Source organism: Rattus norvegicus, chromosome 3 (assembly GCF_021556685.1).
Source record: "Rattus norvegicus strain SHRSP/BbbUtx chromosome 3, alternate assembly SHRSP_T2T, whole genome shotgun sequence".
Lineage (NCBI taxonomy): Eukaryota > Metazoa > Chordata > Mammalia > Rodentia > Muridae > Rattus > Rattus norvegicus.
Genome location: NC_141536.1, coordinates 138,333,762 through 138,345,293, shown reverse-complemented (window position 1 = coordinate 138,345,293; position 11,532 = coordinate 138,333,762). Strand labels below are relative to the sequence as shown.

Below are 11,532 nucleotides of genomic sequence, written 5' to 3'. Positions count from 1 at the left end.
CATATGTTAGGTAACTCCCCAATATTAAGCTGTGAAGTAGAACAGTAAAAATAATGATGGAAAGGGTTTATCAAAATTTAGTGACACCAAGTAGAATGTTGCGGAGGGATGACTGCTTCTAAAACACTGGACACATACACTGTATGCTAACCAGGCCTGTTAGAAAATAGAATGCTAGTATACATGTGTTTGTTTACCAGGATTAGACATTTGTCTACAAACAATAACAAAGGAGACAATTCTGGTTCATAATAAGCTACAAGGCCCATCTTGATATCAAAAATAGGCTTCTAACAAGTGGCTTAAGGGGGCAATATATGGTCACCACTAATATTAGTGTTTGGTGTGGCAGGAGGTCCAGTTTCTGTTTCTGTTTTCTTCTTTCTTCTTCTTCTTCTTCTTCTCCTCCTCCTCCTCCTCCTCCTTCTTCTTCTTCTTCTTCTTCTTCTTCTTCTTCTTCTTCTTCTTCTTCTTCTTCTTCTTCTTCTTCTTCTTCTCCTTCTCCTTCTCCTTCTCCTTCTCCTTCTCCTTCTTCTCCTTCTTCTTCTTTTTCTTCTTCTTTTCCTTCTCCTTCTACTTCTTCTCCTCCTGCTCCTCTTCCTCCTCCTCCTTCTTTTTCTTCTTCTTCTTCTTTTAGTATAAAAGAAATACATATTTGTTTTATTGATATCAGGCTTAAACTTGTGTTAAACAAGTAAACCCTGAGAAGAGCACCGTGGTTAAGATTAGTCTGCTTTCTCAAAGCATTGTACAATTTAGCAAGTCAACAGGGGATCAAGTGTCTTATATCTACCTGTGATCCTTAAATACAGAAACAGATTAGATATTTAACCCAACACAGTTATAACTCAGATTTGTTCTACTACAACGAGTCCACACATACAACTGGCTCTGCATATACACTAGAACTGATCATGACAAAGTTTTGTTTTTTTTTTTGGTTCTTTTTTTCGGAGCTGGGGACCGAACCCAGGGCCTTGCGCTTCCTAGGTAAGCGCTCTACCACTGAGCTAAATCCCCAGCCCCCATGACAAAGTTTTAAAAAGCTGTAAGAAATACATTTCTAACTAGAGAAGTTGCAAATTTCAAAAGGCAATGGAAAAACTAAATCCAAGACTTCCTTCTTATGTTCAAAGAAATAGACTTTCTGTAAAAATATATACAATTTTCACAGACAAATACATTTCATAAGTTTTCTTAAAAATTGAGACACCCGTGGATCCCGGCCTGCAGCAGCTCTCTGCTCCCAGACCCCGTGAGAGAGAGACCCAACTGCCTGGTCAGGTGGGCACTCCTGAGGCTGCAGAGCGGAAGAGACCACCAACACTGCCCACCCCTGCCCACATCCCTGGCCCAAGAGGAAACTGTATAAGGCCTCTGGGCTCCCGTGGGGGAGGGCCCAGGAGCGGCAGGACCCCTGCCTGAGACACCGCCAAAACCTGAAGGAAACAGACCAGATAAACAGTTCTCTGCACGCAAATCCCGTGGGAGGGAGAGCTAAACCTTCAGAGAGGCAGACAAGGCTGGGAAACCAGAAGAGACTGCTCTCTGCGCATACATCTCGGACGCCAGAGGAAAACACCAAAGGCCATCTGGAACCCTGATGCACTGAAGCTCCTGGAAAGGGCGGCGCAGATCTTCCTGGTTGCTGCCGCCACAGAGAGCCCGAGGGCAGCACCCCGCAAGCGAACTTGAGCCTCAGGACCACAGGTAAGACCAACTTTTCTGCTACAAGTGACCTGCCTGGTGAACTCAAGACACAGGCCCACAGGAACAGCTGAAGACCTGTAGAGAGGAAAAACTACACGCCCGAAAGCAGAACACTCTCTCCCCATAACTGACTGAAAGAGAGGAAAACAGGTCTACAGCACTCCTGACACACAGGCTTATAGGACAGTCTAGCCACTGTCAGAAATAGCAGAACAAAGTAACACTAGAGATAATCTGATGGCGAGAGGCAAGCGCAGGAACCCAAGCAACAGAAACCAAGACTACATGGAATCATCGGAGCCCAATTTTCCCACCAAAACAAACATGGAATATCCAAACACACCAGAAAAGCAAGATCTAGTTTCAAAATCATATTTGATCATGATGCTGGAGGACTTCAAGAAAGACGTGAAGAACTCCCTTAGAGAAACACAGGAAAACATTAATAAACAAGTAGAAGCCTACAGAAAGGAATCGCAAAAATCCCTGAAAGAATTCCAGGAAAACATAAATAAACATGTAGAAGCCCATAGAGAGGAGTCACAAAAATCCCTGAAAGAATTCCAGGAAAACACAATCAAACAGTTGAAGGAATTAAAAATGGAAATAGAAGCAATCAAGAAAGAACACATGGAAACAACCCTGGATATAGAAAAACAAAAGAAGAGACAAGGAGCTGTAGATACAAGCTTCACCAACAGAATACAAGAGACGGAAGAGAGAATCTCAGGAGCAGAAGATTCCATAGAAAACATTGACTCAACTGTCAAAGATAATGTAAAGCGGAAATAGCTACTGGTCCAAAACATACAGGAAATCCAGGACTCAATGAGAAGATCAAACCTAAGGATAATGGGTATAGAAGAGAGTGAAGACTCCCAGCTCAAAGGACCAGTAAATATCTTCAACAAAATCATAGAAGAAAACTTCCCTAACCTAAAAAAAGAGATACCCATAGACATACAAGAAGCCTACAGAACTCCAAAAAATTGGACCAGAAAAGAAACACATCCCGTCACGTAATTGTCAAAACACCAAACGCACAAAATAAAGAAAGAATATTAAAAGCAGTAAGGGAAAAAGGTCAAGTAACATATAAAGGCAGACCTATCAGAATCACACCAGACTTCTCGCCAGAAACTATGAAGGCCAGAAGATCCTGGACTGATGTCATACAGACCCTAAGAGAACACAAATGCCAGCTCAGGTTACTGTATCCTGCAAAACTCTCAATTAACATAGATGGAGAAACCAAGATATTCCATGACAAAACCAAATTTACACAATATCTTTCTACAAATCCAGCACTACAAAGGATAATAAATGGTAAAGCCCAACATAAGGAGGCAAGCTATACCCTAGAAGAAGCAAGAAACTAATTGTCTTGGCAACAAAACAAAGAGAATGAAAGCACACAAACATAACCTCACATCCAAATATGAATGTAACAGAAAGCAATAATCACTATTCCTTAATATCTCTCAACATCAATGGCCTCAACTCCCCAATAAAAAGAAATAGATTAACAAACTGGATACGCAACGAGGACCCTGCATTCTGCTGCCTACAGGAAACACACCTCAGAGACAAAGACAGACACTACCTCAGAGTGAAAAGCTGGAAAACAACTTTCCAAGCAAATGGTCAGAAGAAGCAAGCTGGAGTAGCCATTCTAATATCAAATAAAATCAATTTTCAACTAAAAGTCATCAAAAAAGATAAGGAAGGACACTTCATATTCATCAAAGGAAAAATCAACCAAGATGAACTCTCAATCCTAAATATCTATGCCCCAAATACAAGGGCACCTACATACGTAAAAGAAACCTTACTAAAGCTCAAAACACACATTGCACCTCACACAATAATAGTGGGAGATTTCAACACCCCACTCTCATCAAGGGACAGATCATGGAAACAGAAATTAAACAGAGATGTAGACAGACTAAGAGAAGTCATGAGCCAAATGGACTTAACGGATATTTATAGAACATTCTATCCTAAAGCAAAAGGATATACCTTCTTCTCAGGTCCTCATGGTACTTTCTCCAAAATTGACCATATAATTGGTCAAAAAACAGGCCTCAACAGGTACAGAAAGATAGAAATAATCCAATGCGTGCTATCGGACCACCACGGCCTAAAACTGGTCTTCAATAACAATAAGGGAAGAATGCCCACATATACGTGGAAATTGAACAATGCTCTACTCAATGATAACCTGGTCAAGGAAGAAATAAAGAAAGAAATTAAAAACTTTTTAGAATTTAATAAAAATGAAGGTACAACATACTCAAACTTATGGGACACAATGAAAGCTGTGCTAAGAGGAAAACTCATAGCGCTGAGTGCCTGCAGAAAGAAACAGGAAAGAGCATATGTCAGCAGCTTGACAGCACACCTAAAAGCTCTAGAACAAAAAGAAGCAAATACACCCAGGAGGAGTAGAAGGCAGGAAATAATCAAACTCAGAGCTGAAATCAACCAAGTAGAAACAAAAAGGACCATAGAAAGAATCAACAGAACCAAAAGTTGGTTCTTTGAGAAAATCAACAAGATAGATAAACCCTTAGCCAGACTAACGAGAGGACACAGAGAGTGCGTCCAAATTAACAAAATCAGAAATGAAAAGGGAGACATAACTACAGATTCAGAGGAAATTCAAAAAATCATCAGATCTTACTATAAAAACCTATATTCAACAAAACTTGAAAATCTTCAGGAAATGGACAATTTCCTAGACAGATACCAGGTATCGAAGTTAAATCAGGAACAGATAAACCAGTTAAACAACCGCATAACTCCTAAGGAAATAGAAGCAGTCATTAAAGGTCTCCCAACCAAAAAGAGCCCAGGTCCAGACGGGTTTAGTGCAGAATTCTATCAAACCTTCATAGAAGACCTCATACCAATATTATCCAAACTATTCCACAAAATTGAAACAGATGGATCAGTACCGAATACCTTCTACGAAGCCACAATTACTCTTATACCTAAACCACACAAAGACACAACAAAGAAAGAGAACTTCAGACCAATTTCCCTTATGAATTTCGACACAAAAATACTCAATAAAATTCTGGCAAACCGAATTCAAGAGCACATCAAAACAATCATCCACCATGATCAAGTAGGCTTCATCCCAGGCATGCAGGGATGGTTTAATATATGGAAAACCAACAACGTGATCCATTATATAAACAAACTGAAAGAACAGAACCACATGATCATTTCATTAGATGCTGAGAAAGCATTTGACAAAATTCAACACCCCTTCATGATAAAAGTCCTGGAAAGAATAGGAATTCAAGGCCCATACCTAAACATAGTAAAACCCATATACAGCAAACCAGTTGCTAACATTAAACTAAATGGAGAGAAACTTGAAGCAATCCCACTAAAATCAGGGACTAGACAAGGCTGCCCACTCTCTCCCTACTTATTCAATATAGTTCTTGAAGTTCTAGCCAGAGCAATCAGACAACAAAAGGAGATCAAGGGGATACAGATCAGAAAAGAAGAGGTCAAAATATCATTATTTGCAGATGATATGATAGTATATTTAAGTGATCTCAAAAGTTCCACCAGAGAACTACTAAAGCTGATAAACAACTTCAGCAAAGTGGCTGGGTATAAAATTAACTCAAATAAATCAGTAGCCTTCCTCTATACAAAAGAGAAACAAGCCGAGAAAGAAATTAGGGAAACGACACCCTTCATAATAGACCCAAATAATATAAAGTACCTCGGTGTGACTTTAACCAAGCAAGTAAAAGATCTGTACAATAAGAACTTCAAGACACTGAGGAAAGAAATTGGAGAAGACCTCAGAAGATGGAAAGATCTCCCATGCTCATGGATTGGCAGGATTAATATAGTAAAAATGGCCATTTTACCAAAAGCAATCTACAGATTCAATGCAATCCCCATCAAAATACCAATCCAATTCTTCAAAGAGTTAGACAGAACAATTTGCAAATTCATCTGGAATAACAAAAAACCCAGGATAGCTAAAGCTATCCTCAACAATAAAAGGACGTCAGGGGGAATCACTATCCCTGAACTCAAGCAGTATTACAGAGCAATAGTGATAAAAACTGCATGGTATTGGTACAGAGACAGACAGATAGACCAATGGAATAGAATTGAAGACCCAGAAATGAACCCACACACCTATGGTCACTTGATTTTTGACAAAGGAGCCAAAACCATCCAATGGAAAAAAGATAGCATTTTCAGCAAATGGTGCTGGTTCAACTGGAGGGCAACATGTAGAAGAATGCAGATCGATCCATGCTTATCACCCTGTACAAAGCTTAAGTCCAAGTGGATCAAGGACCTCCACATCAAACCAGACACACTCAAACTAATAGAAGAAAAACTAGGGAAGCATCTGGAACACATGGGCACTGGAAAAAATTTCCTGGACAAAACACCAATGGCTTATGCTCTAAGATCAAGAATCGACAAATGGGATCTCATAAAACTGCAAAGCTTCTGTAAGGCAAAGGACACTGTGGTTAGGACAAAATGGCAACCAACAGATTGGGAAAAGATCTTTACCAATCCTACAACAGATAGAGGCCTTATATCCAAAATATACAAAGAACTCAAGAAGTTAGACCGCAGGGAGACAAGTAACCCTATTAAAAAATGGGGTTCAGAGCTAAACAAAGAATTCACAGCTGAGGAATGCCGAATGGTGAGAAACACCTAAAGAAATGTTCAACATCTTTAGTCATAAGGGAAATGCAAATCAAAACAACCCTGAGATTTCACCTCACACCAGTGAGAATGGCTAAGATCAAAAACTCAGGTGACAGCAGATGCTGGCAAGGATGTGGAGAAAGCGGATCACTCCTCCATTGTTGGTGGGATTGCAGACTGGTAAAACCATTCTGGAAATCAGTCTGGAGGTTTTTAAGAAAATTGGACATTGAACTGCCTGAGGATCTAGCTATACCTCTTTGGGCATATACCCAAAAGATGCCTCAACATATAAAAGAGACATGTGCTCCACTATGTTCATTGCAGCCTTATTTATAATAGCCAGAAACTGGAAAGAACCCAGATGCCCTTCAACAGAGGAATGGATACAGAAAATGTGGTACATCTACACAATGGAATATTACTCAGCTATCAAAAACAACGAGTTTATGAAATTCGTAGGCAAATGGTTGGAACTGGAAAATATCATCCTGAGTGAGCTAACCCAATCACAGAAAGACATACATGGTATGCACTCATTGATAAGTGGCTATTAGCCCAAATGCTTGAATTACCCTAGATACAGAGAACACATGAATTTCATAAGTTTTCTTAAAAATTGAGGCGGTCCAGTTTCATAACTAACTAATGAACCTTATTGAGTCAAGTACCTTTTGGCCATCACTAGACTAATAAACTTAAGCATACCTGGGCCTGCTTAGAGCGCCTCCTCCTTCACCCTCTTGTACAGCACTGCGGCTTCTAGCCAGAGATTGGTTACTTGTAGGTTAAACATCCATTTTACACAAGTCACCACCATTGTCAGGGCTTCTCTGCCAGCACTAGGAGCAGAGTAATGGATGCTGCATACTTATTGAACTCTAGGACCAACCTGGTGACTGGCCCCTCTTCCATCTCCAGACAAGGAAATCAAACCTTTCTGTTCACCCTTTCATTCATTCTAGAAGTCCTCCATGGCCTCCCAAAGTTTGCTGAGAGCGAACTTCACTTCATTCAGACAGTGACTCTTCCAGAGGGAGCACTTTTCCCATGTATTTATTCTCGTTAGCCACAAATCTGTAGCCACTTTCTTTCTGCCGTGTTAAAATCCCGGGCAGCTTCAAGTGCACCTTCATAAACACATTTGTTCTCACAGAAGCATGTAGTTGGTGGCTGGAGGTTTTAGAGTCACCTATTGCACTCACAAGCTACCTTATTAGATATGCCAGACCAGCCCCTACTCCAGCAACACCCACAAAAGCCAGCAGCACATTTCTGATGCTGCCTTCTAGGTCCTGTAAGTGGAAGAACTCACAAACCCATCCCAGCCTCTTTGTTTCACAAGCCAGTTATGCTTCTTCCTTACAAGAACCTCTGTGATACTTTCTGCTAAAGGTTCGATGTAGCTTTCTTGGTTTAGGCTCTTTAAGTGTTTGGCCACAAAGGCACCAAAAGAAATCCTGCCCCAGTTTGTTACTCCATCTTTGAAAACATGGGTCATCACTCAAGAAAAAGATTTAACATTGTCTTCGTTTTTAATGTCCAGTTTCTGAAGCACGCCCTGGAAGGCAGTCTCATGGTTGGGCTGCACCTGATCGCTCAAGCGCCCCAGGGTCTCCAGCGCCTTCTGGCCCGCCCCAGGGGACCTCGCCAAGAGGCTTAGCGTCCTTGGAGCCGGTCGCCTGCTCCCACAAGTAGCAAGTAGTGCAAGATTATCTCCAGCAACTGGCAGTACAGGTCGTCCCCCACCCCCACCCCCCCACCCCCACCCCCCCACCCCCCCACCCCCACCCCCCCTCACCCCCCCCCCCCCCCCCCCCCCGGTCTAGCCGCCTTGCTCCTGAGCTCCAGGAGGGGCAGCACCGCTGAGCGTTTGCTGAGCACCTCGGGCTTGCAACGGTCCAGCTCTTCCTCTGGAGACATGATGGCCGCGGCTGACAAGGCCATCTCCTAGGGCGGCACAGCGAGGAGGCCAAGCGACTTGAGCAGCCGCCTCCCTGCCGACGCGGTGACGTCAGGGTCCTCGGCGCCCATGGGCAGCGGCCGGGCAACCACCCATGCGCCAGGCAGCAGAACGGCCTCCCCTCCCAGCTCGCGCTGGGCCTTGGCCTCCTAGACTATCCCTACCTGAGAGCTGCTGCCTGCGCTGAGGCTAGTGCAGCAGCAGTACAGGTTCAAGCCCATTACCCCGTTTCTCCGCAGGCCAAACTTGGTCTAGCTGGCTCAGGTGGGCGATGGGGGGTGTGGGTCGAGTGCCAGGAAGGAGGCAACTCCAGACTTGAGGCAGGCGGAAGTCAGGAGTCCAGTTTTCTTCTTAAGAAAAGCATAGTTTTGCCACATGGGAAAACGACACCTGGTAACAACTCTTTGAGACTAAAAACAGGGTTGTGTTGAGGACTGGCCTGATCAAGCAAGGCTTTTTATTAGGCCTTCATGGATGGAGAATGGCACAGCTCCTTCTCACGCTCCAGAGCCAGTAACAGCCTGGGGCTTAGGCCTTAGGAGCTTCCCTAAGGTTCTGATGTAGTGAGAGTAAAATAGAGCTCCTTCTCTAAAGCAAGGAAGGTGCTTGGGAAATCAGGTAGTGGTCGGACCAGGGCCTTTGGGGTTGGGTTGCTTCAGATACTGAGATCCCAGCCCTTTCTACCACATGAGGCTATGGTTCTCAGTGGGGCTTGGTCAGTAATGTTTTTGAGATGTTCAGTACAAAATTCTTTTATTAGATCCTTCCTGTGTTTTTCCCGTTTTATGGTAGTTTGTGCTAACTTTATAGAAATCTCTCACTTCTTTTTTCCCTCCTGTAAGAAGTACACCAGATGCTATTCTTCAGAAGCCTACTCGGCATAAGACAGCGGTTGTCCAAGACATCCCCACCCCAGCTCCCACACTGTCTACCTCCTACTTTTCCTGTCTCTCATCTTCTGCATCCATCTCAGGACCCTGTCACTGAAGAGTGACCTGCCGTGTCAGGGCACCAGTGTACTTAAGAAATAATTCTGGTTATATTGTTGCTGTGTAAATCTCCCAACTGTGGGACTTGGGGTCTCCAGTCTACACTTGTTATTTAAAACATAACCCTGGGTCTGAACCTAAAAGAGACATGGATTGATAGCATATCTGGAATGTAAAATCTGTTCTTGGCTGTCTTTTCTTTGAGCATTAGCCAGAGCTGAGTAGATTGTGTCATTAAAAAGATTTTTCTTCACTAATGTAATCGTTTGTGGAGTGATTCCTCCCCAGGGAAGGTATATTAATCCTAGAATAGCTACATCTTCTTCCCTTTTACAGAAATGTTTCTAAGAGAAGCTGTATTGACTCAGGTATCTTTGATCCCAGTCTCAGGCTTCCCAGGCAATGACCTTTCTTTCCAATGATAAAATTCCTAAATTCTCAAGTCCCAATCCAATGTGGTCTTGGTCAGTAATGCTTTAGATGTATTAGATCCCTCTGGTGTTTTTCCCATTGTATGATAGTTTATGCTGACTTCACAGAAGTCTCCCATTTCATTCCATTGTTGCCCTGTATGAAGTATACAAGATTCTACTTTTTCAGAAGCCTACTTGGCATAAGACAAAGTTTGTACAAGACATCCCCATCTCAGCTTTGATCCTTTCTATAATCTACTTTTCATGCCTTCGAATTTTAAGACACCTCCATCTCAGGAACCTTGTCACTAAAATGTGACCAGGTGTTTCAGGGTGTACTTAAGAAATAATTCTGGTTATATCTTTGCTGTGTAAATCTCCAATCAGAGCATATACATTAACATTCCAAAATGTCAGAGCTAGGAAATGCTTGACTAAAGCAGGACCAAAAAGAAGATTGGCAAACTCCAAACCCTGCATTTCCATGTCTGATGTCCAATTCCTTTCAACTTTGTTGACTTCAACACAATTCTTTCTCTTGAGCTCGTTCTGTTTGTTGGCAGCTTTCCGCAGCAGGTAACCCACAGCTCTGGTATTTCTAACATCTTGAGGTCTCTTAGGCAAATTCAACTTCACAGCTTCTTGTTCCAATGAACTGGGCTCCTGCAAAGGGCTTGGGTCGAGTCTCCAGCTCTGCCCTCTGTAGCACTCTAAGCTCTGGCTGAATCCACTCCACAGCTGCTGCTGCTCTTAGTGGTCATCCCATGGTATAGGCATCTTCATTATGCTGGGGACTTCTACAACTAGGCTGAACTTTCACCAATAGCCTCTCATAGGATCACTTCTTGGTGCCAACCCTCAACTTCACCTATGCTGCACTTTTACCAATGGCCTTTCCCAGCCTCTCCCAGTGTCAAACCTCAGGTGGTCTCCATGATCCATTCATGTCTTCAAAACCAGCACCATATGGGTGATTCTTATATATTACCAAGTTTGGCTACCAGTATGTCTACTTCTGGAATACAGCTTGTGCTCTCAGAAAACACTTCCTAGAAGATTTCAGTTCAGTGATACTGATCTCTTAATCTCAGCTAATTTCTTAGCTACAGATAACTAGCATCACTTGTCCCAGTAACCCCTTCTATTCTTTACTCTAAAGCCAGTGCCACTTGGCTAAAGCTGCCATGTTCTGCTGCTTGCTGGACTTGGAACATTGGCCCCTTGTTCTGTTCCATCTTCACCAGTTTTTCTGTTTTCAATAATTTTTTTCACTGCCTAAGTTTGACTGTTCTGTAACTTGCTCTGTAGACTGACCTTGAACTCAGAGATCTGCATACCTGTATCTACTTTGTGCTGGGACTAAAGTTCCACCACTATGCCTGGACCTAAGTTACTCTTTAATACATTTTCACAATATCTTTATAAACATGGCCACTATCTCTCAAGATCTAGATCACAGGTATGCCGTCCATTTCTCCATTGTAGTTCATTCTAGGTATGGTCAAGTTGACAACCAAAAATAGCCATCACAATTGGCGTACAGACACTTGGAGATTAAAAACTGTGTCATAGCATATCTCCAATAGTTGTGTAGACAGAATCCTGGGCTGACATTCAAAGCTGACCAGCTCTATGGGCATGGACAAAGGAACCGGCTCGTCCTGCCTGGGTCTTCCTTATAACACCATGATATAACCTAACTGCAATGAAGGTACCTCATGCACAGCGCTTTGAGTAAGGCCTTACACCT

At 42.7% G+C, this 11,532-nt stretch overlaps 1 pseudogene; it reads right to left on the bottom strand.

The window, feature by feature from the left end:
- Positions 1–7,541: 7,541 nt before the first annotated feature.
- On the bottom strand, positions 7,542–10,013 carry LOC147995743 (induced myeloid leukemia cell differentiation protein Mcl-1 homolog pseudogene; annotated as a pseudogene).
- Positions 10,014–11,532: the final 1,519 nt, after the last annotated feature.